General features: G+C 37.2%; 1 protein-coding gene and 1 long non-coding RNA gene across 8 annotated transcripts in view; one reads left to right on the top strand and one right to left on the bottom strand.

The window, feature by feature from the left end:
- PPFIA2 (PTPRF interacting protein alpha 2) overlaps window positions 1–26,853 on the top strand; it is a 315,167-nt gene that overhangs the window by 47,198 nt on the left and 241,116 nt on the right. The window lies entirely within an intron of this gene.
- Window positions 389–7,509, bottom strand: LOC134161106 (uncharacterized). Of its 2 annotated transcripts, XR_009963836.1 has the most exons (3): window positions 7,300–7,509; window positions 3,301–3,391; window positions 389–561 (listed from the first exon to the last, which is right to left on the bottom strand). It is a non-coding gene; the product is annotated as an uncharacterized LOC134161106 (long non-coding RNA). The 2 variants fall into 2 exon arrangements; XR_009963835.1 differs by lacking the exon at window positions 7,300–7,509 and having other exon boundaries at window positions 3,301–3,636.

Below are 26,853 nucleotides of genomic sequence, written 5' to 3'. Positions count from 1 at the left end.
GTTTTTCTTAGAACAAACAAAACCAACCAAACAAAAAAGAACAAGGAAAAAAATCTCAAATTAACTTCAAGTTTAATTTGAAGTGTAATTAATTAATGTGAATTATTACTCATCTGCATGTTGTACTCTTTTCCTGATTTCTTTGTCTTTTTAAGTTAATCAGAATAGATTGCCTCCAGTTTTACTTGTCCAAAAATGTGAATAATAAAAAACTGAATAGGGACAGTGTGCTGAAATGCCTCAGCATAGATGTTCATGACCACTAAAAGCAAAGGACATTATATAAGAAAGGCAAACAGCCATGAATAATCAAACAAAGCTCTCCATGTATATTGGGACTTGAGCAGGGTAAGAGAGAGAAAAAACAAATCATTAGCAAATGAACAGCTGGCAGAAACACATGTTTATTCTTTATGTCTCTCATGAGATATACAGCTTTCTTACTGGAAAATTTAAATTGATACTGTCATTTGTAATAAAAACAGTTCATGTAGCTTGACTTCATTTGATGTATATACAGGAAGATAGTAAATTCTCTGCAGTTCTTCGGGATAGTAATGTCTATCAATAAAAATGAACACATATTAAGAGCCTCATAATGACAGTTACATACCACATCTTGTAGATACTTTTTTAAAAATGAAAATTCAGAATAAGCATGCTGTTATCCCTGTCTGAAGCAAAATGCTGTAAAATGATTTTCTCACAGCTTAGTGATTAATCCTATACAAGTTTCCTTAACCAATCCCACTTTAGTTATAGCCCTTCCTTGAAACAAAACTGCAAAATATGCTGAGACTGTGATTTTACTTAATTTCTCAAGATCAGTGAACTTATTTTTTGTAAATGGTCATGAGCAGAGTTTCTGTATTGATCATTGAACTGAAGAAATAGAGGAATCAAGTCCTGAGAGTATAGTAAGCTTAGGGACCTTAGAAGACAAGTGACTTGTAAGTCCTGGGCAGTGTTTCACTGAAGCACTAGAATAACATGAAGGAAATATGATATAAAGCTCAGAAATGGTAAGTGATATCATTACTGAGTTGAAGAATAAACTGTAAAGTACATCAGGTAATTTACTGTTTAAAAGCAAAGGTAATATTTTTTAGAAAAGCTGTCTTCTTTTGAATATATGTTTATGTTTACTTTCTGTCACATAAAATGTCTTTTTCCACCAGTAAATCTAGTATTTCCTCTGTAAATGGAAGCTACTTGCAAGAAGAAAGTAGATGAGTAGATATGTAAGACGAGCTTATTTTCAGGAAAGAAACAATATGATCCTAAACTCTTTAAGATTCTTACTCCTATCTGTGCTATTAAAAAATTGTATTGAGAAGTGATCAGTCTTTGGAAAGCATCATCTCTGTGAGAGGAATAGAACCAGTCTAATCTATTGTGATCATGCTTGAAACACAGTCAGGCGTACTGTCTCCCCTTTGCTCTGCCCATTACCATGTTTACATGCCTGCAAAGGGTAACATGAATACTCCATGAATACTCAGGTATGCAAAGTCACATAAAATCAGACTCAGCTGGGCAAGTTGGTTTCAAATAGAAGTGAACCAGGTTTTAATTACTTCTTCATACTTTGTTTTTGCAAGGGTTAATCTTTTGTTTCTTTTGCATGTTTGTGTTCTCATTTTTTATGTACTGAATGCCAGATTTCAATCATATATAAGATATTTTGATGAGACAAGTGAAACAGGAAGTCCTGTCTGAGAGGCAGTTTGGAATAAAGTACTACTTAAAGATGAGTTTAAATATCCTTCCTGCCTTTGAGGGGACCTGGACATTAGCCTCCTTACAAAGATAGTGCTATTTTTCTGCCATATTAAAGCAAAGATATGAAACCCTTCAAGACAACTGGATGTATCTTGGTAGATTTTTCTGCAGGATTATAAATGCCACTGCTTTCTATTGGTGATATTTGAAACTGAGGATGATAGCAAAGATTAATCTAACTTTTGGCTCTTCTGAGGCTTCTGGTGTTTAACTGCATGTACTCCAATACAAACTAGTTAATGTGAGTTGGTTTATTTTATTGATGGGAAGCAAGATAGAAATCCTTTCTGCCCTGTTCTGCCTTAGAATTATTAATGCAAATATTTCTGAAGGGATTTTTCAGTGCATACTTTCAAAGCAAAACATTTTGGTGAATAGTGCAAGTATGCGTAATTTCTCTCAAAGTTATAAAAATGGGAGTGGGTGAAAGAGTGTTATAATTAGAGACAGCTGAGTATTGTTTGTCAAAGACATTCTTTAACAAATTATTTGTTATTGGATAATTTGAAACTCACATTTGACTATTTCTGTAGATTGTGGGAGGGAGCTCTCAAATTTAGCGAATAAGAATTATGTAAATTGAATGCTTTGTGTGATTTTTTAGTTTGTTTCCCCTCTGCTCTTTAGTTTCATTTAAAAAAAAAGGTGAAAAAAAAGCTCAAGCTTTACGTCATTGTATAACAGGAGCTACCAGGGCTCATCTGGAATACATAAAACCAAAAATGTTTTGTATCTCCATACCATGTTGTGAGTGAAGACTAAAAAAGACCGGTTTTTGCAATGGTAATCAGTTAGTTATTTGGATTTTTAAAGCAGAAGAAAGGGACAGGTTAAATGATCTTTCCGAAGACACATAACTGAAGCGTGACCTAGATCCATGCTGTAATTATTGCTTTAAAAAGGTGTCTTAATGAAAGGTGGAGTTTTTTCAAATGTAACCTATAGTTTCAAATTCTTGTCACTTTCTGGCTAAGGTAAGCACTGTGTTGATGCCTCTGATTTCAGATGTTGTACAATGCAAACATATATTAGATTATTCACAACTGCTTTCATATAAGATGAATGAAAAGTAAATAGGCTAAGATGGGATGCATATGAATCACTGAAAATTATTGTCCCTGTAAGTGAAGACTTTATAAAGAGTGCTTCTGTGCTACAGTTTCTTTTTCATCTGTGCCCTTGATCTTTTCAAGTTGCTTTGTGACTGTGACCCTGCCAGTCTGCTCCTTTGCAGAGTGTTTGTCATGTTTTGGATGATTTTTTTCTCCTGAGGAAAGTAACTTTTGTCTCTTGTGGAAATTTCTCCTGGTTGATTGGACAGGCCTTTATTGGAAAAGGCTGATTTCCTCTTTTCCCTGGCACCTCTTCACCAGACTGACCTCTTGGTCACGCGTAGTTAGAACGTGCCAGGAGCTGCAGGCAAAAGAGGCTGTGTAGTTTCCCTGCTCCAGCAGCACTCGGGTGGATCCTTTGGGAGAGGCACCAGGTGCTCAGCTTTCTGTCCTGGCACTTACTCACCTGGAACTTCTCTTTCCTTCTCAAAGCAGGTCTGGTCATAGCTTTGCAGTTTCTTCATTGAAAGAAGAGTATCATCTTCAACAGTTCAGATCTGTTGGGGGAATTGGCAGCTCCTAAAACAGGGCTTTGAGAGCTGGCCATGAGTCTGTTAAATCCAGCAAATATTCTAGTTGGTGATTTCAGTGGATTGTGTGAAACATCTGGAATGAGTGACTGTGCTGTTATGGCACAAGCCAACTGTGGGTTACCAATTTACTATATATAGGTATGTCTTTTTCCAACCTTTTGCCATTAGCAGCTGTTCCTGAGGTGCAGTGAGCCACTGTCTAGTGGTACCCAGGGCAGGATCTGCTGGGTTTCCACCACAAATTAGGCAGGACCTCCTGGCAGTGATTTGCACCTTTCCTTCAGTCTGCCACCATGGAGTGGAAGGGTATTATTCTTGTCATATAGGTGGAGAGGTTCCTTCTAAAGGCCAATTTCTCTTCCTAATAGCCTAGGTAGGTGAAATTTGTGGCTGTGCCAAAGCTGCATTGCTTTCTCAAAGGCATGCCAAGACAGAATGCTCAAGGGTAGGATTTCATTGTAGCTAATGTTATGGTTTTGTTTTCAGTCTGAGATGAATTTCTATTTGAAGTTGTGCTTCCAGTGGTTTTTCGTAACATGAAATGTTTAGGCTACTCTGAAAACCATGCTATGTTTTCTTGCAAATAAACATTATTTGCTAGTTGGTTGTAACTGATAAATACATAGGTATGTTATTTGGAGACATGACCTAGCACATGATTAGGGATTTTATATTGCTGTATTTTTCTTGGAAATTTGTGCCTTATTGAACACATTATTTTATTATGTAGTTGCCCTGTGCCTGTATACTACTTGAGTTCAGGGAAATATACTTGCAATTGTGTTATTGTAACTTAGAAATACTATTAGTACTAATAGTATTTCTGTTAGTACTATTACTATTAGTATTTCTAATACTTTTAGTATTTCTAATGTTGTTAGAAATACAAATAGTATTTCTATTAGTACTATTACTACTAAGACACTGTATTTTCACTGTGTATTACTTTGGTATCTTGTGTTTAGTTTTAGCATGAGACATTCATTGCTTGTATTTCTTCAGCCACAAATAAAAAAATGCACTTTTAAAAGAACTGTAATTTTATTTTCTGTTTTACTATATTATACTACAGGGATTGATCTCCTATATTATATTTTAATGAAAAGAAGACTGGGATTTATTTTGGTAGTCTGCCTGCATTCATTTTGCTTTCAAATTAGATAGGAAAATTAACTATTGGTTTGAATGCATCACTTTAACAGCATTGTCACAACAATCAATCCATTATCAGTCCATTTCAGCCATTTTAAATCTGTGATTATTTTTTTAATTCTACTTTTTGCTTTTATATATCTTACCTTGTTTCCTTCTTTTCAGTATTTTAGCATTCTCCCCCCAGCTTGCTTTAGAATGATGTATGTGAAAGTACCAACTTTCATAGCTGCTGTAGAGGCTTGATTTACATGTGTATATACAAGATACCTCTAAAGCCCATAGTATTTACCTCGGTACTTACATAGAAGGCCTCATGCATCTGATGTACCTGTCTCTTAGTAGGAAGTGGTTGTTATGACATGTTTTCATTTTGGGCAGACCTTTGAAATGTACATTCTATCTGTCAATATTGCATGTCATCATAAATTGGGGGAAAGAGTTGTATGTGTAAGTGAAGAAATTTCTACTTTTTTCTACTTTTTCTGTAATATAAAATTAGTTGTAGAATTGGGAGGGGGGGAAATTGATTTTCCTATAGAACTTATTTTCTGCTCCTTACAAAACTCACTTAATGCTTAGGCAAAGACATATTACCAAAAAGTCTAAGTAGATACTCATGCATAAACTAAGAAATCTTGGAGCGTACCATCTTTGTGTTTGACATTGGTATTTAGAACATTTTAAAATATGTGTGCCCTGATTATGTATTGAAACATATTTTTAATTAATAATGAACTAATATGGATGTACACTGCAATGGGAGTACAGCATGTTCTGAAAAATGCATAAAAGGTGATATGTTTTTTTTCTGCCTTTTTTAAGTTTGAATGAATTAAAAAATAAATAATTTCATCTGAAGCAAAAGGATTAAAAAAGTGTATATTTTTCGGGTTGGTGTTTTTTTTGCCAATTTAAAACAATTTTGCGTTAATGCTAATTAAGAATGGCCATGAAGATTTTTTAAAAATGAAGATTTCTGTCCATTATTTAGACTAGTGTAATTAATAAAATGCTTTCTGTGATTCCCACTTCTCTTACAGTTCGTTACATTTTTTGAATGTTGGAGGAAAAGCTATTAAATGTAGTCATCATACCTCATTTAGGATGCAGACGTGATAGCACTAATTAATGTTTCTTGAATTAAATAATGTAATTGGGTAGCTAACTATAGCTGGTATTTTAGAGTAGTTTGTTTTAAAGCTCATTATGTGGTCTTAATGAAACTGGCTTTTCCTGATTGGTGCTCACTACTCCAGACAGGTATACCCAGAGCTCCTGTCTCACCAGTGAGAAAAAACTGTTTCAATGTAGGAGCAGTGAGGATTGTTTCGCAGGAAAGAAGGCACAAAATTAGGCCTAGGCTGCTAATTAACCTTAATTAGAAGCAATTTGTTTAGAACCATAAGTTTTATAGCCTACTTTAAGTACTTCAGTCCTCTCTGTGGTGGCTCTTTTTAGGAATTCCACCCTATGAGACCTGTATAACCCTCTCTATGCTTGTATCTGAATGTCTGTGGCATGCACACATGTAGAGAGTACAAAAGCTTCCTTTACACTGAATTAAAATAGTGGGTTTTTTTGTAGTAGTAACTGCTGCTACACTGCATTTTTTGTTGTGTTCTCTATTTCAAAGGTTATGTCAGCACTGTACAGAGACATTTGAGAGGCAGAACTAGACTTGGTGCATGTTGGTACTTTTCAGTAAAAAAATAATTTTAGGCAGTTTGCAAAAGGTATAATGAAGTCCATCACAAAATCTTTTAAGGAAGGTTTCCTGAGTTTTCACAAGTTCTGGGGTCTAGCCTCTGTATTTATTTTCCCTTTTATCACCTGCTACTTGTGAAATTTGTAGTTTTGTCTTCCAGGAGGTTCTGAAGACCTTTTGAAAGCTTAGTAATTAACAGAGAAACAGTAGAAAACAAGCATGCAAATTCAATTAGAGGGATTTTGGAGCTACCTGTAATACAGCATATGTAATATCCAGATACAGTGCTTTCTATAGCAGAAAATTTTCCTGAAATGATTGAGGATACTGTCTAGAAATACTTTTTCAAAGGTGCAGGAATGCATTATCAGATGTGATGTACAGTAGGCACAGAAAAACGAAAGGGCATGTAAAGTGTAGGAAAAAAGCCTGAAATAAAATACAGTATTTTGCATTATATCAGAGACATGAGACCTAAAGACACTGTTGCATTTCAAGTATTTTTCATTGATATCTCAGTTATCATCTCATTGTCTAGATATAAGGGGAATAGCTCAATTATATTGATTCCTGACACCAGAAAATGCAACCCAAGGGGCAATTTAGATTTACCTGAATTAAACTGGAAGGCAAATCAGTGACAGCTTTATAATACTTAAGTTACAGTTTTAAATTCAAAACTTAGTTGGAAAGGAAAAGCTCTGTTACACTTTTAATGGTGAAAGCAAACAGGTTAATGTATACAAATATTTCTTCTCCTTTTACAAATGCTTTCATTTCAGGTGGCAGAGTCTGGTGATCTAATGTACAGTAAAATAACCTGAAACAAAACCCTTGCCAAAAAAAAAAAACAACAAACAAACCAAAAACCGCAAAAATCAAACAAAACCAAAATATCCGAAACCAAAACCCCCAAAAACCTAAGGCTGACATTAAAGACTGGAAAAAGGTTTAGGGATACTACTACCATTCATATTGCTAATTCCTTTTTAATTTTTTATAATTTCCATACCTCAAGGACGTGGCTTTCTAAAAAGTGTGGTTTTCTCAGTGGAGGTGAAGGAAAAGGAATTGAGGCTTCTGGAGTTGAGACCTTCTGGGAGCAGATTTGGCCTTGCTCAAGCAACACAAGCTGGAACAATCCCAGCTGGTAAAAAGTTCATGCACAATTATTCCAGGCAAAGGAACTGAACTGTAAGCTTGAGCTCAGTCCCAGGCTGCTGCCCTTGATGCCTTGATGTCCTCTGGAGAAAGTATTATTGGAATAGGAATCAGTAAGCACAAGTGCTGCCATGGGGGGAACAGGCATTACCACCTCCAGAGGATGATTCTGAAATCCGGTGTCTGGCCTGGTGAACCTCAGAACAGACACATTGCTTGAGGTGGAGCAGTCCTTTACCCTTTCTGGAATCACAGTTGGAGGACCATGGGGAGGGAACAGCTTTCAGGCAGCTGATGTTGTTTATGTCACAGAAGAGACATAAACTGGTTATATCTCTCATAGTGAGATAACCAGTGTCCAGCCCCAGATCTCCTCATGGTGAGGCATGTTACTTCTCCCTCCAAATGGACTGACCCTCACACAGTGTTATTCGTAATGGATGTTGGCACATGGTTTAAAATAAAGTCAAGAAGCAGAGAAAGAAACAAGTACCGCCACGAGTAGAGGGGAAAAGTACTAATGAAAATGTTACCCAGCAAGTTTATTCTAATGCTTCAGTCTCCTTGTTAGGATGATAATTGTCCATTACAGGCTTTGCAGGTAGTCAATTAAAACAAGATGGCTTTATGGTGCTCCCTCCCCATCTTGTCATACTCTCAAACGCCCCAAGTGCCCTTTGTATTATCCAGGATTCAGTTTATTTCACAGTATGATTTAGGCTTCTCTCTTTCTTCCAAAGAGAACAGAGTATTATATTCACATAAAGACTGTAAGATATTGCAATGCTATATATGACTCATGGTGTCACTGTAGCATATAGTATTAAGACACAGCTTATCAGCTGTCCCACTGCATGTTAAAGGAAATCTCTTTCTACATCTTCAGGTCTATGGCTTCTGTTAGTTTATTAATTTCTACTACAAATCTGCAGGTTTTCCACTGCTAATCTGTCCCTACTGCTTCCTTCACTCAGAATTCCTGTCACATCCCTGTTCAAAATGCAGAGCTATATATGAAGGTGCTGGCCTGTCCCTGCTGAACAGCCTTTCCTCCTGTCCATTATCTTTCTGTTGAAGAGGTTAGTTCTCACCTCATGCGACCTCCTGGCTCTAATAAATGGTCCCTATGCAAATCAGGAATCATTTAAAAATATATTTTCTTATTGTCCTCTTTAGTCTGCTGAAGCCTGTGAGAGTGCTTATTTCCTTGATTGTAATAAAACTTGCATTATTATCTGAGTTCATCAGCTGTAAAGGATTACTTGTTTTCATCCTTTTCCTTCTGTAATACCTTACAAACAACAGAATCCACAGACAGAGCTGTCACTTTTTGACCAAAGCGGACAGGAGGAAAAAGCAATTAGTAAATGATACAATAGAAGCCTACCTCTAGAATATTCCACTTAACAGAGGAATGCGTCAAAAATAGAATTCTCTTCTACTTTATCTAACAGCAGAAACCAGAAACATGAATGTTTGCTTACTGAGTGAAGCGATTGCAAAGGAATTCTCTATAACCTTGTCAGCTAAAGTGGTGAATTAAATGGCATGTCTTGAATTACTCAAGATATCAACAAACTTGCAGGCAGGCAAGACAAAAAATGTGATAGTCCAGGTTGTCCGAATGGATCACATATGGTCTAGTCACAGGCAAAGCAGTACTCTCCACCGAAAGTCCTCTTTATCCTGACAATAACTTTTATATGTGGACATGATGTTGTATTTTAGTAGAGTTGCAACATACAGAATATTTTTAGTTGTGTGAATGGGATTTTTATTTGCATGAAAAAATGATGACATAAAGCTTAGTCTGTTTTTACTGTGTCATGTTGGTATTAATGAACTGTTGCTCAACCTGCAGTTTAACCATAAATGTTAGGGAGGATTGTTGGTTTTCTTTAATGTCCTTCTGGAGTGACTGTTTCAGGCATTGACAGGGTACTGTCAGAAACTTATGGCATATGTTGTCCCAGATCAAGGGACTGCCTGTCAGGAATACCAATAGATGGATATATGGATGTGGAAAAACTGACTGAGGGTTTAAAACTTCAGGCATCATATGTATGAAGGTAGCTTTTGGAGAAAGAATTAAAAAATACCCCCCAAAAAACTGCTTCATTTTTTAAAAATTTGATTTAACTTTTTTTTTTCTTTTCATTTGACTCCAGAAATTAGTCACAGATATAAAAACTAAGTTTCAGAAGATAATTCTGTTCTTTGAAGAAGAAAAGAGGATGTTGAAATGGATATTCTATTTTTTCTCTTCATTTTCTATGTGTGTGTTTTCTACATAGAGCTCTCCTGTCATAATAAATTGCTAACACTGTTGCTTTTCACATCTGTCTTTTGGCAAGACTCGTGGGTACTTAAAGAGATTAAACAGGGCAATTACTAAGTAAAGTCTCTTGAAACTATCAGTCTTGCTAATGAGAGAAAATGAATGCATGCTTCCATTTAAATGAGATATGTGAAAGACAAGCTTTCAATATATCATAGTACCATGGAACATGATGTAAACGTGTTGGAGCAACATGATGGTATATTGGAAAAGAGAATAAAAATGAACATGAAGCAGCAAGGTTGCTATGGGCAGAAATGTTAGACCTTTTAATTGCATGCTTTGTAGCCTTTGAGGAATTCTTACACAGCTGGAATTGGTGACCATTATTTGATACATCCATATATTGGAGGGGTTTTTTTTCCTTCCTTCTCCTTTTCCCCTCCCTCCCTTTCCTCTTTCCTGGATGTGGAAAGACTGATTTTGCAAAATATCAAATGAAGTAACTGCTGTTCTTAGCATGGTTAATAAGTGTAAAGAACTTACGAGAAATAAGGTCTCTCCCACTACCTAGTAATTCTGATAGTATTTGAGACTAATGAGGAAAACAAAATGCTGCACTTTTCAGAGCTCGGTCACTTTATGAGAAAGGCTATATAAAGTGTTCTTGTCATCAGCACTAGGTGATGGGTCTTCCTGGCACAGGCTGATCTTACATAGTCCATACTTTGTAGTAACATAGTTGTATTTTTGTCAAATTCTTGGGGGGGGGGGCAGGAATTGTGGTGATTTTCCTCTGTCTTCTTTTTTTTGTCGTCAGAGAAAGAAGGGGAGATCAGATAAATACTTAAAAAATAATGCCACTGGAAAAAATATGAAGTTGAAAGTTAAAAATATTTAAAATAAGAGCTGTAATTTATATTGTTTGTTAGTGTTTGAATTGAGAAAGCATGCGTAATGTGATTAAGTCTATTTAGGACTATTGTGTAGTTACTAAGCTTGGAAAAGACTATAAATAAAAATTATTGTCTACACACTTTTAACTATGTCATGGTTTAACCCCAGCTGGCAACTAAGCCCCTCACAGTCACTCACTCACTCACCCCTGGTGGGATGGGAGAGAGAACTGGAAGGGTAACAGTAAGAAAACCCATGGGTTGAGATAATGAAAGGACATGATGCTTTAATAAGTCCAGTGGTTGCACTTGTACCCAGAAAATGCCCAAAGGCTATCATTTAGAAACTTGAATTAGGGTAGTTTAAGCATTATTTAAAGTATTTTCCTTAGAAGCAATTATTAACATATTTAAGCTTTTATTGTCATAGAATCATTGACTCATGGAATGGTTTGAGTTGGAAGGGACCTTAAAGCTTATCTAGTTCCAACCCACCTGCCATGGGCAGGGACACCTTCCATTAGACCAGGTTGCTCATAGACCCATCAAGTGTGGCTTCTGAAAGGTTTATAATCTTTAATGTGATTTGTAGGAAACTGAGGAACATTTCTTGTAAGAGGTGTGACTTCTCAGAGGAAAGAGGAACATGTGAACTGTATGTGCCTCTTTAAACATTCTTGCAAAATACTGTAATGGTTTAATGCCTGGCTAGAAGCTGAGAGCCGCACAGCCACTTGCTCACTCCCCCTTGCCCTGGCCCAGCCCACTGGGATGGGGAGGAGAACTGGAAAAAGGTCAAATCTGTGGGTTGAGGTAGGAACAATTTCATAATTGAAAAAAAATAAGATATACTACTACTGATAATAATAATTGTAATGAAAAGGAAGAAATCAAAGAGAGGAATAAAACACAAGAAAGACAAGTGCTGCGCAATATAATTGCTCCCCACCCACTGACTAATGTCCAGCCATTTTCACTCCCATCAATAATCTCTGTGAATCTCTCTAAATATGCAGTGGAGTCTGAAATGTGCCCTGCCTAAATATATGCAACCTATTTTGCAAAGTCACAAGTGGTAATTTAGTGTTTTCAAATATTTTAAACCAGGTGTAAGAATTATGAGAATTCTGCACACACAGCAAACCTTTTAAAGAAAATAAATACTTGCCTTGTGCAGCAGGTAATGTTTACGTGTTTACTGTGACACACAGGTGATTAGTTTTTTAAAAAGAGCATCATCTACTACTTATTTGCATGCATTTTTTATTTTATGAAAGTGTTAAAATTATTACCATATCAGAAGTCCTTCTTGTTAGCATTATGATAGCAATAATCACACAGGAAACTTGATGTCTTCTTCAACACACCATTATTTAGAAAATTGGATATAACCCCCTTACTCTGTGTGGGACCCATTTTCTGTTTATAAAATAAAAACACAAATTATTTTAAGATTCAGATAGCAACTAAATACTAAGTATTAATATTAATGTATAAAATAGCATTGGAGCTGATCTAAAGAGTATGTCAGCTATTTCATATTACGTTGTTTTTTTAGGGCTGTTTCTATGGGGAACCAGAAAAAATATTTCCAGATTCTATTCTGCCATCCTTTTTGAGGCATATTCTGCAAACCTACTACAGCTGAAGGATATATGTTATTTCTCCTTTTATACTGTTGATGCATCTCTTCTGCTGTGCCTTATGTTTTACTTTATCATAATCATCTTTGTACCTGCGCATGAATCTGCAAGCTCTGTCAAAATTCCTTCTAATGTTTTAAAGCCTTTTTTTTTTCTTTTCCTAAAGTCATGGTTAGTGTGGATAGACATAGGGTAAATTACTTAAGATGTTAATTTTTTTTCTGCTTTCCCAGTTTGCAACAGTTTTCTTCCAATGTAGAAGAGAATAATGGGGAACAGTATTTTGTCTCTCTTTTTCTTCAGTAATACTTTCTCCCCAGATACTTTCAGTTATGAACAAGAAAAATGATGAAGTCGACATTCTGAAAATACAAATTTCTACTCTGTTTTTCTAAATGTAGTGCTTCTTTAAAAGAATGAAATACTGGCGGTTATAGCAAAAGTATGCACTTTACGCATACACATACAAACACGCATCCTTACATCTGAGCTATCTGGCATTTATGTGAACTATTCATTGTACTGAATTTTGTTAAAGTGAAAAAAGATTACTTTGTCAAAAACAAAGATGCCTTGGCATAAAAGCTATCAAAAGGTAACCTTATGTATGGTGAAGTTACGGTGATAGTGTGTTCCCGATCCTTAGTGAGGCAACCGTTATTTTGCAAACAATTATTTAGAATGAAATTTTAACTCTAGTTTTTGAACAATATCTTTGTCACTTCAGAAGCTGTGGCACTGACTAGTTCCTGTAAAGAGAGTTTAGCACCACATCTCAAAAGTTCTGCCAACCTTACTTAAAGTTCTGGGCTTTTATCCAATGAACTTTTCTGGTTTTGAAAAATGCATTAGATTAGATTTAACTGCATTTGATGACTAGCTGTAGTGAAAATTGCCACTGTAGAGAAGAATAGAAGGTTACAAGCAGTCCAATTCATACTGAAGTTAAAAACCAAGAAAACTCTTTTGTGCCCTAAAAGTCTTTTAAGCATAGTTTTCTAGTAGAAATTTATATACAAGTTAGTTCCTTCTGAAATAATGTGTTTTGGAAAAAGATGGATGTTTTTTTAGTTTGACTAGATATCTGAATATTACATGGTCTCTTCACAGCTGGGATCGTATAAAACAATCTGAATTGTAGCATTCAGGTAAATAAATAAAAAAAAATAGTTTTCTCTGCAGAGAAAGCCATCACATATTTTGATAGAGATAATAGTTTACATTTACATTAGTTTTAGAAGTGATTTTTGATAAAAATGGGAAAGTGCTGTTGAGATAAACAGCATCTAATGAAATTAAATTTCTGATCCTCTGCTTGAAAGCCAGCCTTTGACAGATACAGCAAAATTAGAAAACAACAAGCAAGGGACAGGTAGTATTTTAATCAAAATACTTGAAAAGGTAAAGCATTAGAAATAAGTGCAATATATACCAAAATCATAAATGCCTACTAGGAAAACTAGATACTACTTACTTGGTAATCTGGTAAGTATGAAGTGCTATTCATAAATTCTCACAAAACCTCAGGTCTTGCTTTTGCACCACTTGTTCAAGAGAAGTTAAGTTAAAGCCACTCCTATGAAGTCTAGTTAATCATAGACTGACAGGGGTTTTGAAGTGGGGATTTATGTTTGCCCAGTAGCTCATGTCTGTAGGTGAAACAGAGCTAGTGAATTTGGAACTTCCAAACACTTGGCAGCTCCAAGAGGCTGCTGTCCCACTAGCATGAGGCTGCACAGAGTGATTTAAGATTCTCTTTAAAAATAGTAGGCAGAGTGCCTGCAAACTTTGGCCTGTATTGTTAATTTTAACTATAACATATGTTTAACCTTTCTGTCCTTTTCATAGAATCATAGAATCGTAGAATAATTAGGGTTGGAAAGGACCTTAAGATCTTCTAGTTCCAACCCCCCTGCCATGGGCAGGGACACCTTATGCCAAATCATACCACCCAAGGCCTTGTCCAGCCTGGTCTTGAACACCCCCACGGATGGAGCATTCACAACCTCCCTGGGCAACCCATTCCAGTTCCTCACCACCCTAACAGGAAAGAATTTCCTCCTTATATCCAATCTAAACTTCCCCTGTTTGAGTTTTAACCTGTTACACCTTCTCCTATCACTACAGTCTCTAATGAAGTGTCCCTCCCTAGCATCCCTATAGGCACCCTTCAGATACTGGAAGGCTGCTATGAGGTCTCCATGCAGCCTTCTCTTCTCCAGGCTGAACAGCCCCAACTTCCTCAGCCTGTCTTCATATGGGAGGTGCTCCAGTCCCCTGATCATCCTCGTGGCCCTCCTCTGGACTTGTTCCAATAGTTCCATGTCCTTTTTCTGTTGAGGACACGAGAACTGCACACAATACTCCAAGTGAGGTCTCAGGAGAGCAGAGTAGAGGGGCAGGATCACCTCCTTTGACCTTCTGGTCATGCTCCTTTCGATGCAGCCCAGGATACGGTTGGCTTTCTGGGCTGCAAGCGCACACTGCCGGCTCATGTTCATTTTCTCATCGACCAACACCCCCAAGTCCTTCTCCGCAGGGCTGCTCTGAATCTCTTCTCTGCCCAACCTGTAGCTGTGCCTGGGATTGCTCTGACCCAGGTGTAGCACCTTGCACTTGGCATGGTTAAACTTCATGAGGTTGGCATCAGCCCACCTCACAAGCGTGTCAAGGTCCCTCTGGATGGCATTCCTTCCCTCCAGCCTATCGACCGAACCACACAGCTTGGTGTCATCGGCAAACTTGCTGAGGGCGCACTCAATCCCACTTCCCATGTCAGCGATGAAGACGTTAAACAAGACCGGTCCCAACACCGATCCCTGAGGGACACCACTCGTTACTGGTCTCCAGCCGGACATTGAGCCATTGACGACAACTCTTTGTGTGCAGCCATCCAGCCAATTCTTTATCCACCAAGTGGTCCATCCATCTATCTCTCAGACAGTCTGAGAGAACAGTGTTTCTGTGGAAGCTGCAAAGACCATGTGACGCACATTTAGAAGAAACTGTGAAAACAAGGATGACTTTATGTTAAAATATGGCATGTGTTAAGCATTCAGTAAAAGATTGTCAGAGAAATTCACTTTCCCCTCTCCCCCCCCCCCATCACTTTGTAATTAGGAAGTGATGATGATATTCAAATTAATAGTTAATAAGAGATATCTTATGCCAACTATAGCAGGCAATCCAAATCCAGTAGCAGTTAACTGCTCATTTATTTTCTCTATTATATCTATGGTAAAATACCATATCTGGAGTGAATGTAAGTATGGGTAAATATCAAACGTTAACTTAGTAATGCATACCAAGAGTGATCAAACTAGATGTGTTAGTAGCCTAAAAAATACTTGAATTTGTCTTTTATGTTGCATAAAAGAGAACCATCTCTAGATTTGTCATGCTGCATAGAAATAAATCAGATGTTCTTTCTATGTTGACAAATACAATAATGACTATATCTGATTTAGCTTTTGCTGCTACAGCCTTCACAAGATTTCTTCCTGCTACGAACAGTTAAAATACTCAAGATCAAATTAAGGTAAAATTGTCTGGGGGGAAAAAAAATGAATTTCAGTCACAGCCTTAATATGGATGGATGTGTGTTACTCATGCATTTGTATAGTTTTACAGTAGGCCCAGAATGCTAAGGTAATTTCAAGCAGATTATTTGTCCTTAGACTTTTTATTTTAACACCTTCTGCTAGAAAAAGATCTCTGAGATTGGTTTAAAGAAATTAATTATATCAAAAAGAAATGCTCTTTCTTTCCATTTCCTGAGTTCATAATGCAAATTTGCAGTTCTGTTAACACACCTTTAGTCTTCTTTTCAATAGCCTTGTGTTTTGATGGGAAAAGCGTAGAATGGTTTGGGCTGGAAGTGACCTTAAAGATCATCTCGTTCCAACTCCCTGTCCATGAGCAGGGACATCTTCCACTAGAACACGTTGCTCAAAACCCTGCCCAACCTGGCCTTGAGCACTGCCAGGGGTGGGGCATCCACAACTTCCCTGGGCAGCCTTTGCTAGTGCCTCACCACCCTCACACCTGAAGAGTAGACTTTGTGCAGCAAATATAACATCACTGATTGACAGACAGAAAAGTTTGTCATCCGAACATTGCCGTGGGTTGAACATTTTAGGGACTAAAACCTTGACCTTTCTTGCAAATTTACATTTAAGAAAGTACTTCAGTGTTGTTCAATTAAAATATTCAGGTTTAAAATTAAAATATTTGACTTTATTACACTTTTTAAAATACCTGAAATATATTTTGCATTATGTTTTGCATTATGTTTGTTTCCAAAATATTTAGTTTGGAAAAATGTTAATGGAGTATTTCAACAGTAAGTAAGTGCTTTGTGACATTTTTGCTTGAAGTTCAACTGAAGGAAATGTTGAAAATTTGTGTTTATGTAAAATGGTTTTATTTTCACAAACCAACATTTCTGAACAGAATAATATCCCTCAGAAACTGTTATTAAAACCCCCTCTACTTAAATGGAGAATGAAAAAAACCCACATTTCTAATCTTCCAGAGCAGCACTGCCTCAGTTCTTGTATCTGCACAATGGCATGTGGCATGCATTCACAATTTATTTTACCTTCCTTATTCCATCAAACAAGCTCTTTGCATTTTTTCTCCACTGGAATTATTTATTTGCACTTAAGTCAACAGCTGGGTTCTGAACTTGGCAGTAATCACAATTATAAATCAGTGTTTTGCTTATGCAGCTTGTGTATATAACACCGTTCACTACATATGTAGTACACACTTTTGCAATGATGAAGTGCAAGTTATACCTCGTTCATTTCATCTGCAAACACTCTTCTTATTTCCTTATTTTCAGCCTTCATTATTCTGCAGTACTCATGTGCATTGTGATGCTATAGAGAAACCCTAATTTTAGTTTAAAAAGTTCTCTCTTCTTGCAGCCATCTATTTTAATCTGTGCCCATTCTGTCCATTATAAGTGGTAGAGTTACCTGTAAAATAAACCTTCTGGGAGTAATGGGTGTATTTTGAAGCACAGATAAGAATTACCCTGGGCATTTGCCCAAGGAGAGATGTTAGGGGAGAGATGTTAGTATTCTTGGTCTCCCCTTTTAAGTTCCCAGCATAAGTGAATCTCTCCCAGAATAATCACAGCATTCTGGAATGGCATAAAGTTCATGAGCTGCCAGCTAAATCTGCTGCAGGTTAAAGGAACTACTAAGGTTATTTTAAATTATATTGGCGTTTCTAGTGTTACGTGGAGTTTCTCACAGAGGTGTACAAGGAGTTTAACTAATGGATCAAGTTCAGTTTAAAAAGAGTCTGAAAAAGCATTAGGATATATCTCTGAGTGGCCAACTAGAGGAAGGGTATGCAAAGAAAACAGCCTGCAGCCAAAGAGGAAAAATGGATTTTTCACAGTGCTACTAACAGAAGAAGCTGATGAGCTGCTCTGTCCTCATCAGTCTATTCCCTCATGTGAACCCATGTCCAAAGGAATAATGGTAATTTCTGCCTTGTCAAATTCTCCTCCTCTTCCTGATTATCCTTGCATCACTGATTCAGTCATCTGACATTCTGTTGCAGATTAATTCTCCCCGTGTGCTTTTTTTTTTTTAATGGAGACACTATGGATTCAATACTGAAATGCATGTTGAATAAGCGTAAGATTATAATGTTAGTAGGTTCCTTTATGGCCAAATGCTTTTTATCAGCAGAAAGACAAGGGAAGCAGGAGGGAGACAAATGAAAGTAAGTGATTGGGAAGAGACGATGTGACAGGGAAATCGTGTTTTGGATAAAATGTCAAAAAGTTGGGAATGTGGAAAGCTGTTGTGGTTGTTAGCTTCCAGGAGGGCCCATGGAAGTATTAAGTCACCTGCAAATAACAGCACTGGATCCTTTTGAGTGTCACTGTGAAAAGGAACACACATAAGCATTGAACATTTTTCAGGGTTATGTATAATTTCTCATTTCCTGTCATGAGTCAAAGATGAATGATGTGAATTAAACAATCAAACAATCTATAGGCAATAATACACCTTAAAACTCCACAACAGTTCACTGGTACTAATCACTGTGGAGAGTAAGGCACAAAGAAACTGGAACATGGGTCTTTACATTTACTTTTTGTGCATCCCTTTCTCCAGTAGCATCCAAAAAGCTCAAAGAGAAAGATATTATGATGTTTCTAAGAACTGGAAAAGGCCTGAATAACTGAGTAGCCCTGTAGATTATTGAGAGACTTGGGGTTATTGAGCCTGGAGAAGAGAAGGCACCAGGGAGACCTTATTTCAGCTTTTCAACATATAAAGAGGGCTTATAAGACAGATGGAGTGAGATTTCACTGAGGCCTGTATGGACAGGACAAGGGGCAAGCGTTTTAAACTGAGAGGGAGTAGATTTAGATTGGATATATGGAAAACATTTCTTAAGATGAGGCTGGTGAGACACTGAAACAAGTTCAGAGAATTTATAAATGCTTCATCCCTACAAATGTTCAGGTTGCACAGGACTTTGAGCAAAGTTGTTTAGTGGAAGGTGTCCCTGCCCATGGCCAGGGAGTTGGAACTAGATGATCTTTAAAGGTCCATTCCAACCCAAAACATTCTAGGATTCTGTTACTATTGTGAGCGTTAAATGTACCAAGATAATTTGGATGTATCGTTACTAAATATGATAAATACAGTATTGTATAGCATTCACATTTGCAGGATAGGTGATGCAACCATCTTTCAGAACTTAGAGCAGAGCAGAAATTAATTGAAAAATGAGATGCCCTTTGAAGTCATGAGATATACATAGGAGCTAAGCACATGTTTTTTTTTCATGTTGATGGCATCCTACCAGGAAAATAACTGATTTGTTAGTATGCTGTTTCCTGATCTCCTGTAGTGTTAAAATCTCATTGCATAAAATCTTCACTGTATATAACAAACTTTTTCACCCTTTAGAGGAATTAAAGTGTAGATATTGGGGAAGAGATTTAAGGATCAGCAAGCATAGTCTGTAAACTCCAGTTCAAAAGCCCATCTTCTGAACTTTTAACCTTCTCCTTTTTCAATACAATAGTTTAATTCCAATTAGATATTTTTTAAACTATTATGTATTTTAGCCTTTCTTGGGAAATATTCTTTAAAAATATTAGAGAAGAAATAGTTGCTCATTTTACAAAAATATCTCATCAAGTTGAAGATTTTTATTTACAAGTTTAATGCCCTAAGCTATCATTCCACTAAAAGGAAGGCAGTTTTTATGAAGATGTTGCTTAAGGGCTTTAATCTGAAAATAATTTAAAAGAATAAACAGCAAGACCCAGGGGTGATAGGACTGTTTACTTGCAATATACGGTAGATAAAGAGTTTGTTAGTGAATGTATTTATATGAAAATGTAAAATTAATAGCCATGTTTAATGTCTTACACAGGAAACTGTAACAGTTATGAAGATCTTGATGTTTGCATAGGCTCTCCAAAATCTGAAATCCTTCTACTATTCATAATACCTTTCTGTAATTATCCTGGGCCAGCTGTATGTGCCGTGGCACCTGACAGCTAAGTGAAGCACAATATTGGGGAAGGAAGGAATATTCATTATGAAACTGTAATAAAATATTCCATATATTAGGAACACTGTGCCTTATCTCAGTGAAACAGTACAGTTCTGTAGTGAATGTAAGAGGGCAGTGCAAGATACGCTGTGCGGGAGATCCTCTAAGGGCCCAAACTATATGTCGAGGTTTAAACCCAGTCAGGTAATTCGTTCGCTCACTTCCCCCCCTTTCTTGCCCTCCCCCTGCTCTCGGAGGGACGGAGAGGAGAATCGAAAAGAATGCAACTCCCACGGGTTGAGATAAGAACAGTTTAGTAACTAAGGTATAACACAAATCACTACTGCTACCACCAATGATAACGATGATAAAGGAAATAACAAGGGAAGAGAATACATCATCTCACCACCAGCCAACCGATAACTCGCCCCCCAAGCCTGACCAAGCTCTGACCGATACCTCCTCCAACCCCGCAGTCTCCCAGCCCTTCCGGCTAACTCCCAGTTACCTCCTGGGCATGACGTGCTGTGGTATGGAATACCTCTTTGGTCAGTTTGGGTCAGGTGTCCTGTCTCTGCTTCCTCCCAGCTTCCCTTCCTCCCTGGCAGAGCATGAGGCTCACAAAGTCCTTGGCCAAACCAAAACGTTGCTATCAGTTCTGTTCCCAGGCCGAAAGTCAAAACACTGCACTGCACCAGCTACCAAGAAGGAGAAACATGACTGCTACTGCTGAACCCAGGACATTATAATAACTGCTACCTTGAGTCTGGAAAGTTGGCTCTTGTCAGCAACAGCTGCATGTTGGCTGTTTTAGAAAATCTTTAAGGCACTCCATCGTATTAGTCCCAGAGAAGATGGTAGGGGAGGAGGCCCTTTGTAGATCCTCTCTTGTTTTCTGGGTGTACCTCAGGTGTTTTTCAGTTAACGTGGAAGGTTGGATCCATATGCTTCAGCTATGATTCTTAATTGTTAAAAAATTATTATAGTGTTTTTATTTTGATGTTTTTAATTTCTTAGAGATTTGTTCTCAAATGTGATGAGACAAATCCATGCTCTCTGTGAAGCTGATAATGATGCATGATAAAAGTGACATGATTGCTTCAAGCTAGTGATTTGACTGACATTTCTCTTAAAAGTAAAATAAATTAATTTTAATATACATTTAGAAAGGAATGTAAATACTTTGTATGTTATATATGAAGAACATTTTCAATACTTTTTACTTTTTCAGTTACCCGCTTCCTAGTGGGAGCAGGATATAAATTTCTTTTGAACAGAAATGAAAAACATTCCTACTTACGTATGATCATCCTGAATCTGAATATGTTTATAAATACATAGTTAAGTTAATGTATGTAATAATACCTATATACATACATAGAATCATAGAATAGTTAGGGTTGGAAAGGACCTTAAGATCATCTAGTTCCAACCCCCTGCTGTGGGCAGGGACACCTTACGCTAAATCATATCACCCAAGGCCTCGTCCAACCTGGTCTTGAACACTGCCAGGGATGGATACATAAGGGGAATTTATACAGTACTCACAGAGGCACATAATTTATTAAGAACAATTTAATGTTATTTATGAAATCTGTAATTTTTTAAGAAAAATACAATTATATTTTTAAACCAAGAATGCAGGAACAGCTTGAAGCCTCCTGTCATTATTAAAGTAATTGCAATACACAAAAACAGAACAAAGCAATGTTAGAAACAATAATCAAAAGAGAAAAATATGCCCAACTCAAGGAAATTTTTTATTACTTCCCTTGCATGCTCCTTGCATTACTTGCTTTTCTTCTTGTAAAGGAATTCTATTATTATTGCATTACTGCCTAAATCAAAATAATTTTTTTATAACTGATCATCTCGGGAGAATAGAGATAGTAAAATGCAGTTATATTTGCATTCCTACTGCAAAAATCACATATAGATATGAAGAGAAGACAAGGCTGTGCCTGTAAGACACAGTCCTAAACTGTAAGAAGCACATTATCTTAAGGGAAATTCAGGGAGGCATTGTGTGCTTCAGGGAGGGAGACACAAAAAGAACAACTTATTCAACAGGAAATGTGCTTAGAGCAATGCCCTCAGAAAGATGTCATTTTCTGTGGAAGGTGATGGAGAGAGGAATAGTTTGCTGCCTCTAAAGGCTTGCATTGTTTGCAATGCTCCATTCCTATTTGTGCCACAACTGAGTGATCTGAGAGCTCCAATAGTTGCGCTATGCTTCTCCCTGTGTACCTTACTTTTAACAATGTCCTAAGAATGACTTCTGACTATATATATATAGATTACACACAAAAGATCACAGCATGCCCTCCATATTGGACCTCCACTGTCATCAACAGAGAATTGTATGACTGCAACAATGTTTATAATTTGGGGAAAAATCACACTGTGACAGATTAGATTTTCTTTCGACATTTTAATCATCATAAAGGCTCATTGTTGCTTTGTTGCACTGAAACCTTTGTGAATTGGATAATAAACACGTCATACATTTGAAGGATGACTTCTTTCCCTGAAATTAGTTAAGCTTGACTAAATGTTGAAAATACTACATTGCTATCAGTTGGCAAATAGGTTCGTTTCTTTGAAATGTTCTTAGACTGTGCAACACATTTGTTTTGAAATATTATAAAGCACTTATTTTAAAATCAGTACTGTATTTTTTCTTGAAACAACTGCTAATGGACAGTTTATTTGAACAGGTAATTACTCTCATAACCAATTCAACATATTGTAGCTTTTCTGAGAAATGCTTTTGGGAACTGTCTTTAACCCAGTACAATTTAAATGGATTTCAGAACAACTTGCAGTGGATTTGGATAATATCCTTTCCATCAGCAGCTAATTGGCAGGAAATGAGATTAATAGTACACAACGAGTTTTTCAGTTTTGATCACTAGTAAGTGCGCTAAAATACCTGAATAACTCTGTATGGCATTACACAGCACCTATTGTTTAAATAGTCCTATTCAAGCTACTGAGACAAGTGAACCAAGTAGATTTAACTTTCAGACATTGCTAACAAACTGCCTTATGAAAATCACACAGGAAAAGGTTCTGGGTGTCCTAAATCAGTAAATACTTTTTTGAAATTCAGGCTTAGGTCTTTTGTTGTCAACAGCTATGTCTTATGATTTCTGAGTTGCATATCTGCAAGCACTGATAAAGAAATTTGGGCTTTATATACTACTAACAACCCAGACGTTATTCCTAAAAGTTGACACTTGCCATGAGCATTTAGGACAAATTTTAAGACATCCAGTTGTTTCTGCGTGGTACTTTTTTTTTTTTTTTAATTATCTTGCTTAATATGTGTCTGGTTTGCAAAAATATGTGCACAACATATGTCTTTTCTATTGCTTCTTGTCTGAAACAGTTTTAGCAAAATTAGCACATAAATAGTGACTATTATTAATGTTGGCATTAGTCTGGCATAATTTGTTATACCCACTCATCTATATTTCATATGCTGATCATGTTGAAAATCAGTGAAGCATGTGAAATTGTAAATGACAAAGTGAAGCATTTGCAATTTTATCCACTTCTGCTCATGGATTAACTGTTTGGTCAAAAAATTAAATTCCCATGATACTGAAGGCCAACAATATGAGGTTTAACCATGTGAAATTTGTACCAAAATTTCACATAAGGGGATCAAATGATAAAGCAGCTATAATGATGTGTACCCATGTTCTTTGTATATGATGTAAGTTTTTGCTAGTAAAAGGAGAGGGAATGAAGCAGTGTGGCTAAATTGCTCAGGGTCACTTTTATGAAGTTAGTAGGACTGGAAGTCAACCATTTTTGTAATTGTGATGCAGACCAGTCATTCCCAGAATCCTACCTAGATGATTACATCCACCTTACATTACAGTGCCTTTCCTAAAGGGCACTGAACTCCAAGATTGATTAATTGTGACACATTACTTTCTGTGACAGGAGCATAAGCTCTGAATGAACAATTATTTAAATGTTCTCAACTGAAAATCAAGCCCTTGTCATCCATGCTTGATGTACAAACATGGTCTCCTGACTGTCTACGCTTTTCCCCATCTGTTTGGATGGCAAAATGCCTGTTCTCAAATAGGTCAAAACCTTGCCATAGGGCATGTATGCCAGGCAACAATGGCTTCCTGTGGAAGACTGCATAAGCCTGAAAGTGTCTTGACTTCTGCAGGAAGTCCTTCCTTTGGTATAGGAGCGAAGCATTAGCTCCTCAGGTTTATATACTTATCCTCAGATATTGCAAAGCAGTGTCTGAACAATAGGAAGGAAAAGGAAAGAATGGCCTAATATGATGTAAACAGGGCAAGAAAGTCTTTCTTCAGTTTTATCTCCTATGAACTCTGAGAAGAACAGCATGGTTTTAAGGTCTTTAAGTGTGGGACCTGCCAGGCCAAGAGAAGAATCTGGCATGGTGTCTGGTGCATTAGGTTTCTCTGTCTACTTTTGCAAGTATACAAGCAACTTACTTACACATTCAGGCCCCTGAGGCTGAAAAACAGGAGGCCATTGGTCAATGCACAGACCTCTGATTTCTCAAGAAGATCACTTACTGTAGTAAGCAGACTGCAGACTGTCTTAAAATAATTCTTATCCAAGAAATGAGTGAGGATATGCGCATAATTTTAATTAGTCTGACCATAATACTTGCCTTGTTTATATTTTGTGTGTAAAAATGCAGCATATAAAATGTAGTAGTGGAATTGCTGTGTGGTATGACTTGCACATTGTATGAGCACTTACCTATAGGCAGCAACATACATATCTCATTGCAGAAAACAGTAAAATTAATAAAATATCTTGTATATGTTTGTAAATGTTGATCTCACAATAGCATAGACAGGAGTCAATATTCTAAGCTCTGTGGCTGCTGTACTCTGGAAAATATAAGCTTTTAGGTTATATTAAATAATGACTAAAATTTTCTGTTACGAAACTTTTGACATGCTGTCATGTATATTTTATTTAGAGCCAGTATACACTACCATAGCAATATAACACAAAAATAATCAAAATTATGGTTCAATTTCAATGGCTTCAGTACCCTGAAAGTCACTGAAAGGATTTAGGTGGGACATCTGCCGTATTTTTTTTCCCCTACAATTTCAGTTCTTTAGGGTTATCTCAGGTAGGTACTGATTGAAATTGATATCCACATTAATTGCAAAATAACCCATTGACACTAAAATGTTCTGGAGTTCAAATACTGCAGAAAACTCCATACAAGTTACAGTTCACCAACTCCATGAAATACAAGGGAATTCTCAAAGTGCCCTCTAGTGTAAAAAGCTTAGCAATGCCTGTTTATCGAGTGAGTTGAATATAAAAGCTTACACTCTCTTTTTCATCTAATAAGGTCATGGAGAGAACTGAACTTTTAAAATTCTACTGATTTTTTTCACTAGCACATTCATCTGATTTACTAATATAAAAGCAAATTCAGGTCTATCACCAGGAAAAATCAAACCAAACAGGAATAAATAGCTCAAAACCAGTATTAGGCATATGCTGTCCTAAAGAAACATCAGTTTCCATTAGGAAATACTGCTGGTCTTTCTTTGAACAATGTCAGCCCTGGTGGCCTCTGCAAGTCTGTTGTGTTTCTTCCTCTCCTTCCTGCTGGGTCCATGCCATAAAGCTTGAGCTGAAGTTGCCAGTGTCATTGCAGTGTCGCAGTGTCTTCTGTCTAGAAAAGACAGAAAAAGAGTGAAACATCACCAAAGTGTATGCCTAAGCTTCCTCACATGTGCCTTATAATTTGTCAGCTGTTCCTTTCCAGCTGAAATCCAGTGCAGTCTTTAGTTATATTGTCAAAGTTCTCCTTGTGAATAATGGATAAATATTTGTATAAATCTTCAGGTGGGCAGTCCAAAATGCATTGCGTAAACCAAGAGCCTGAGTCTCAAGGTTGATTTTGCAAGTGGTCTTGCTCTGTAAAGTGATGTATCTGCATGCTGGTCTTGAAGTGTTAAGACAGCTGGCAGGAAATCAGTTACCTGTCAGGTATATCTGTGCACATATGTGACTCAGTGCTTCTAGGAATTATTCGGGATTCTGTTACCTTCTGAGATGACAGGCTATTATTTAGTAGTCCAAGAGTTAGAATAGGGTATTTGGGGTCTTGGTTCTCCTCAGCTTGGATCTGTAACTGTGCCACCCTAAATGACTGAGCTAATCACTGGACTGCCATCAGCAGTCACTGGGGCCCCTTGGCATCCTGCCCACAGAAGCTGTGTTACTCTGCAGCCACAAGTGCAAGAACCTCTCGGGTGGAGCAAGGGGGAGCTGGAGCGGCACGAGTCTGGTTAGACCTGGCAGCTGGGAAGAGGCAGCCCAATAGTTGCAGCATCTGGTACTTGGGCTGCTGGAATCGCATAGAAAAACACTTAACTAACCTTTTAAATGCTCTACTTTATTACTGTGCCTTTATACCAAGGTTCATCTTGCTGGCCTTGTTTCTGGACCCTTGTATTGTTTTGCAGTCTCAGCATCAGTAAGAGCCACAGCAGGAGCTCTTACACAGAATAGGCATTTACATGGAAGTTAAGGCTGTCTTCTTGAACTGGGAGCTCTGGTTCACAGTCTTCTGGTCTGTGGAAGTTGTTTTACCATTAGGATATGACTTCAGTTCATATAGTCACATTATGATAGCGTACTGTTTGTCCATATATCTTAGATACACCTGAACATTCCTCAGGGACCTAGAGATGAAATCTGGCCTTCCAATAATGGAAAAAAGCACTAGAAAGTGCAGAGATCTTGGAATGCATCACAGTATACCCCTATGAAACAGCAGACTGTCAGAGAATCAAAACTAAGTCAGAGTGATATAAACAATTTCCCTGATGGTTCTTCAGAGCTGCTTCAAAGCCACTTGCCAAATCTGAAGATACATGCAGGGGTCTGGATATTCTCAGAGCAGTTTCAAAGGACTTTACAAAATACCCTTTTGTCTGCTTTCTCTTGCCATATCCCAGATATAGCAGGCAGTCTCCAGAGAAGCCCAAACAGTTGTGCTCAAAACATTCAAC

The sequence above is a fragment of the Pezoporus occidentalis genome, unplaced genomic scaffold, assembly GCF_034315485.1.
Source record: "Pezoporus occidentalis ecotype Australia unplaced genomic scaffold, CSIRO_AGI_Poc_V1 ctg17, whole genome shotgun sequence".
In the NCBI taxonomy this organism is placed as follows: domain Eukaryota; kingdom Metazoa; phylum Chordata; class Aves; order Psittaciformes; family Psittacidae; genus Pezoporus; species Pezoporus occidentalis.
The sequence above is the reverse complement of the archived record's forward strand: the minus strand, read 5'-3'. Positions and strand labels throughout refer to the sequence as shown.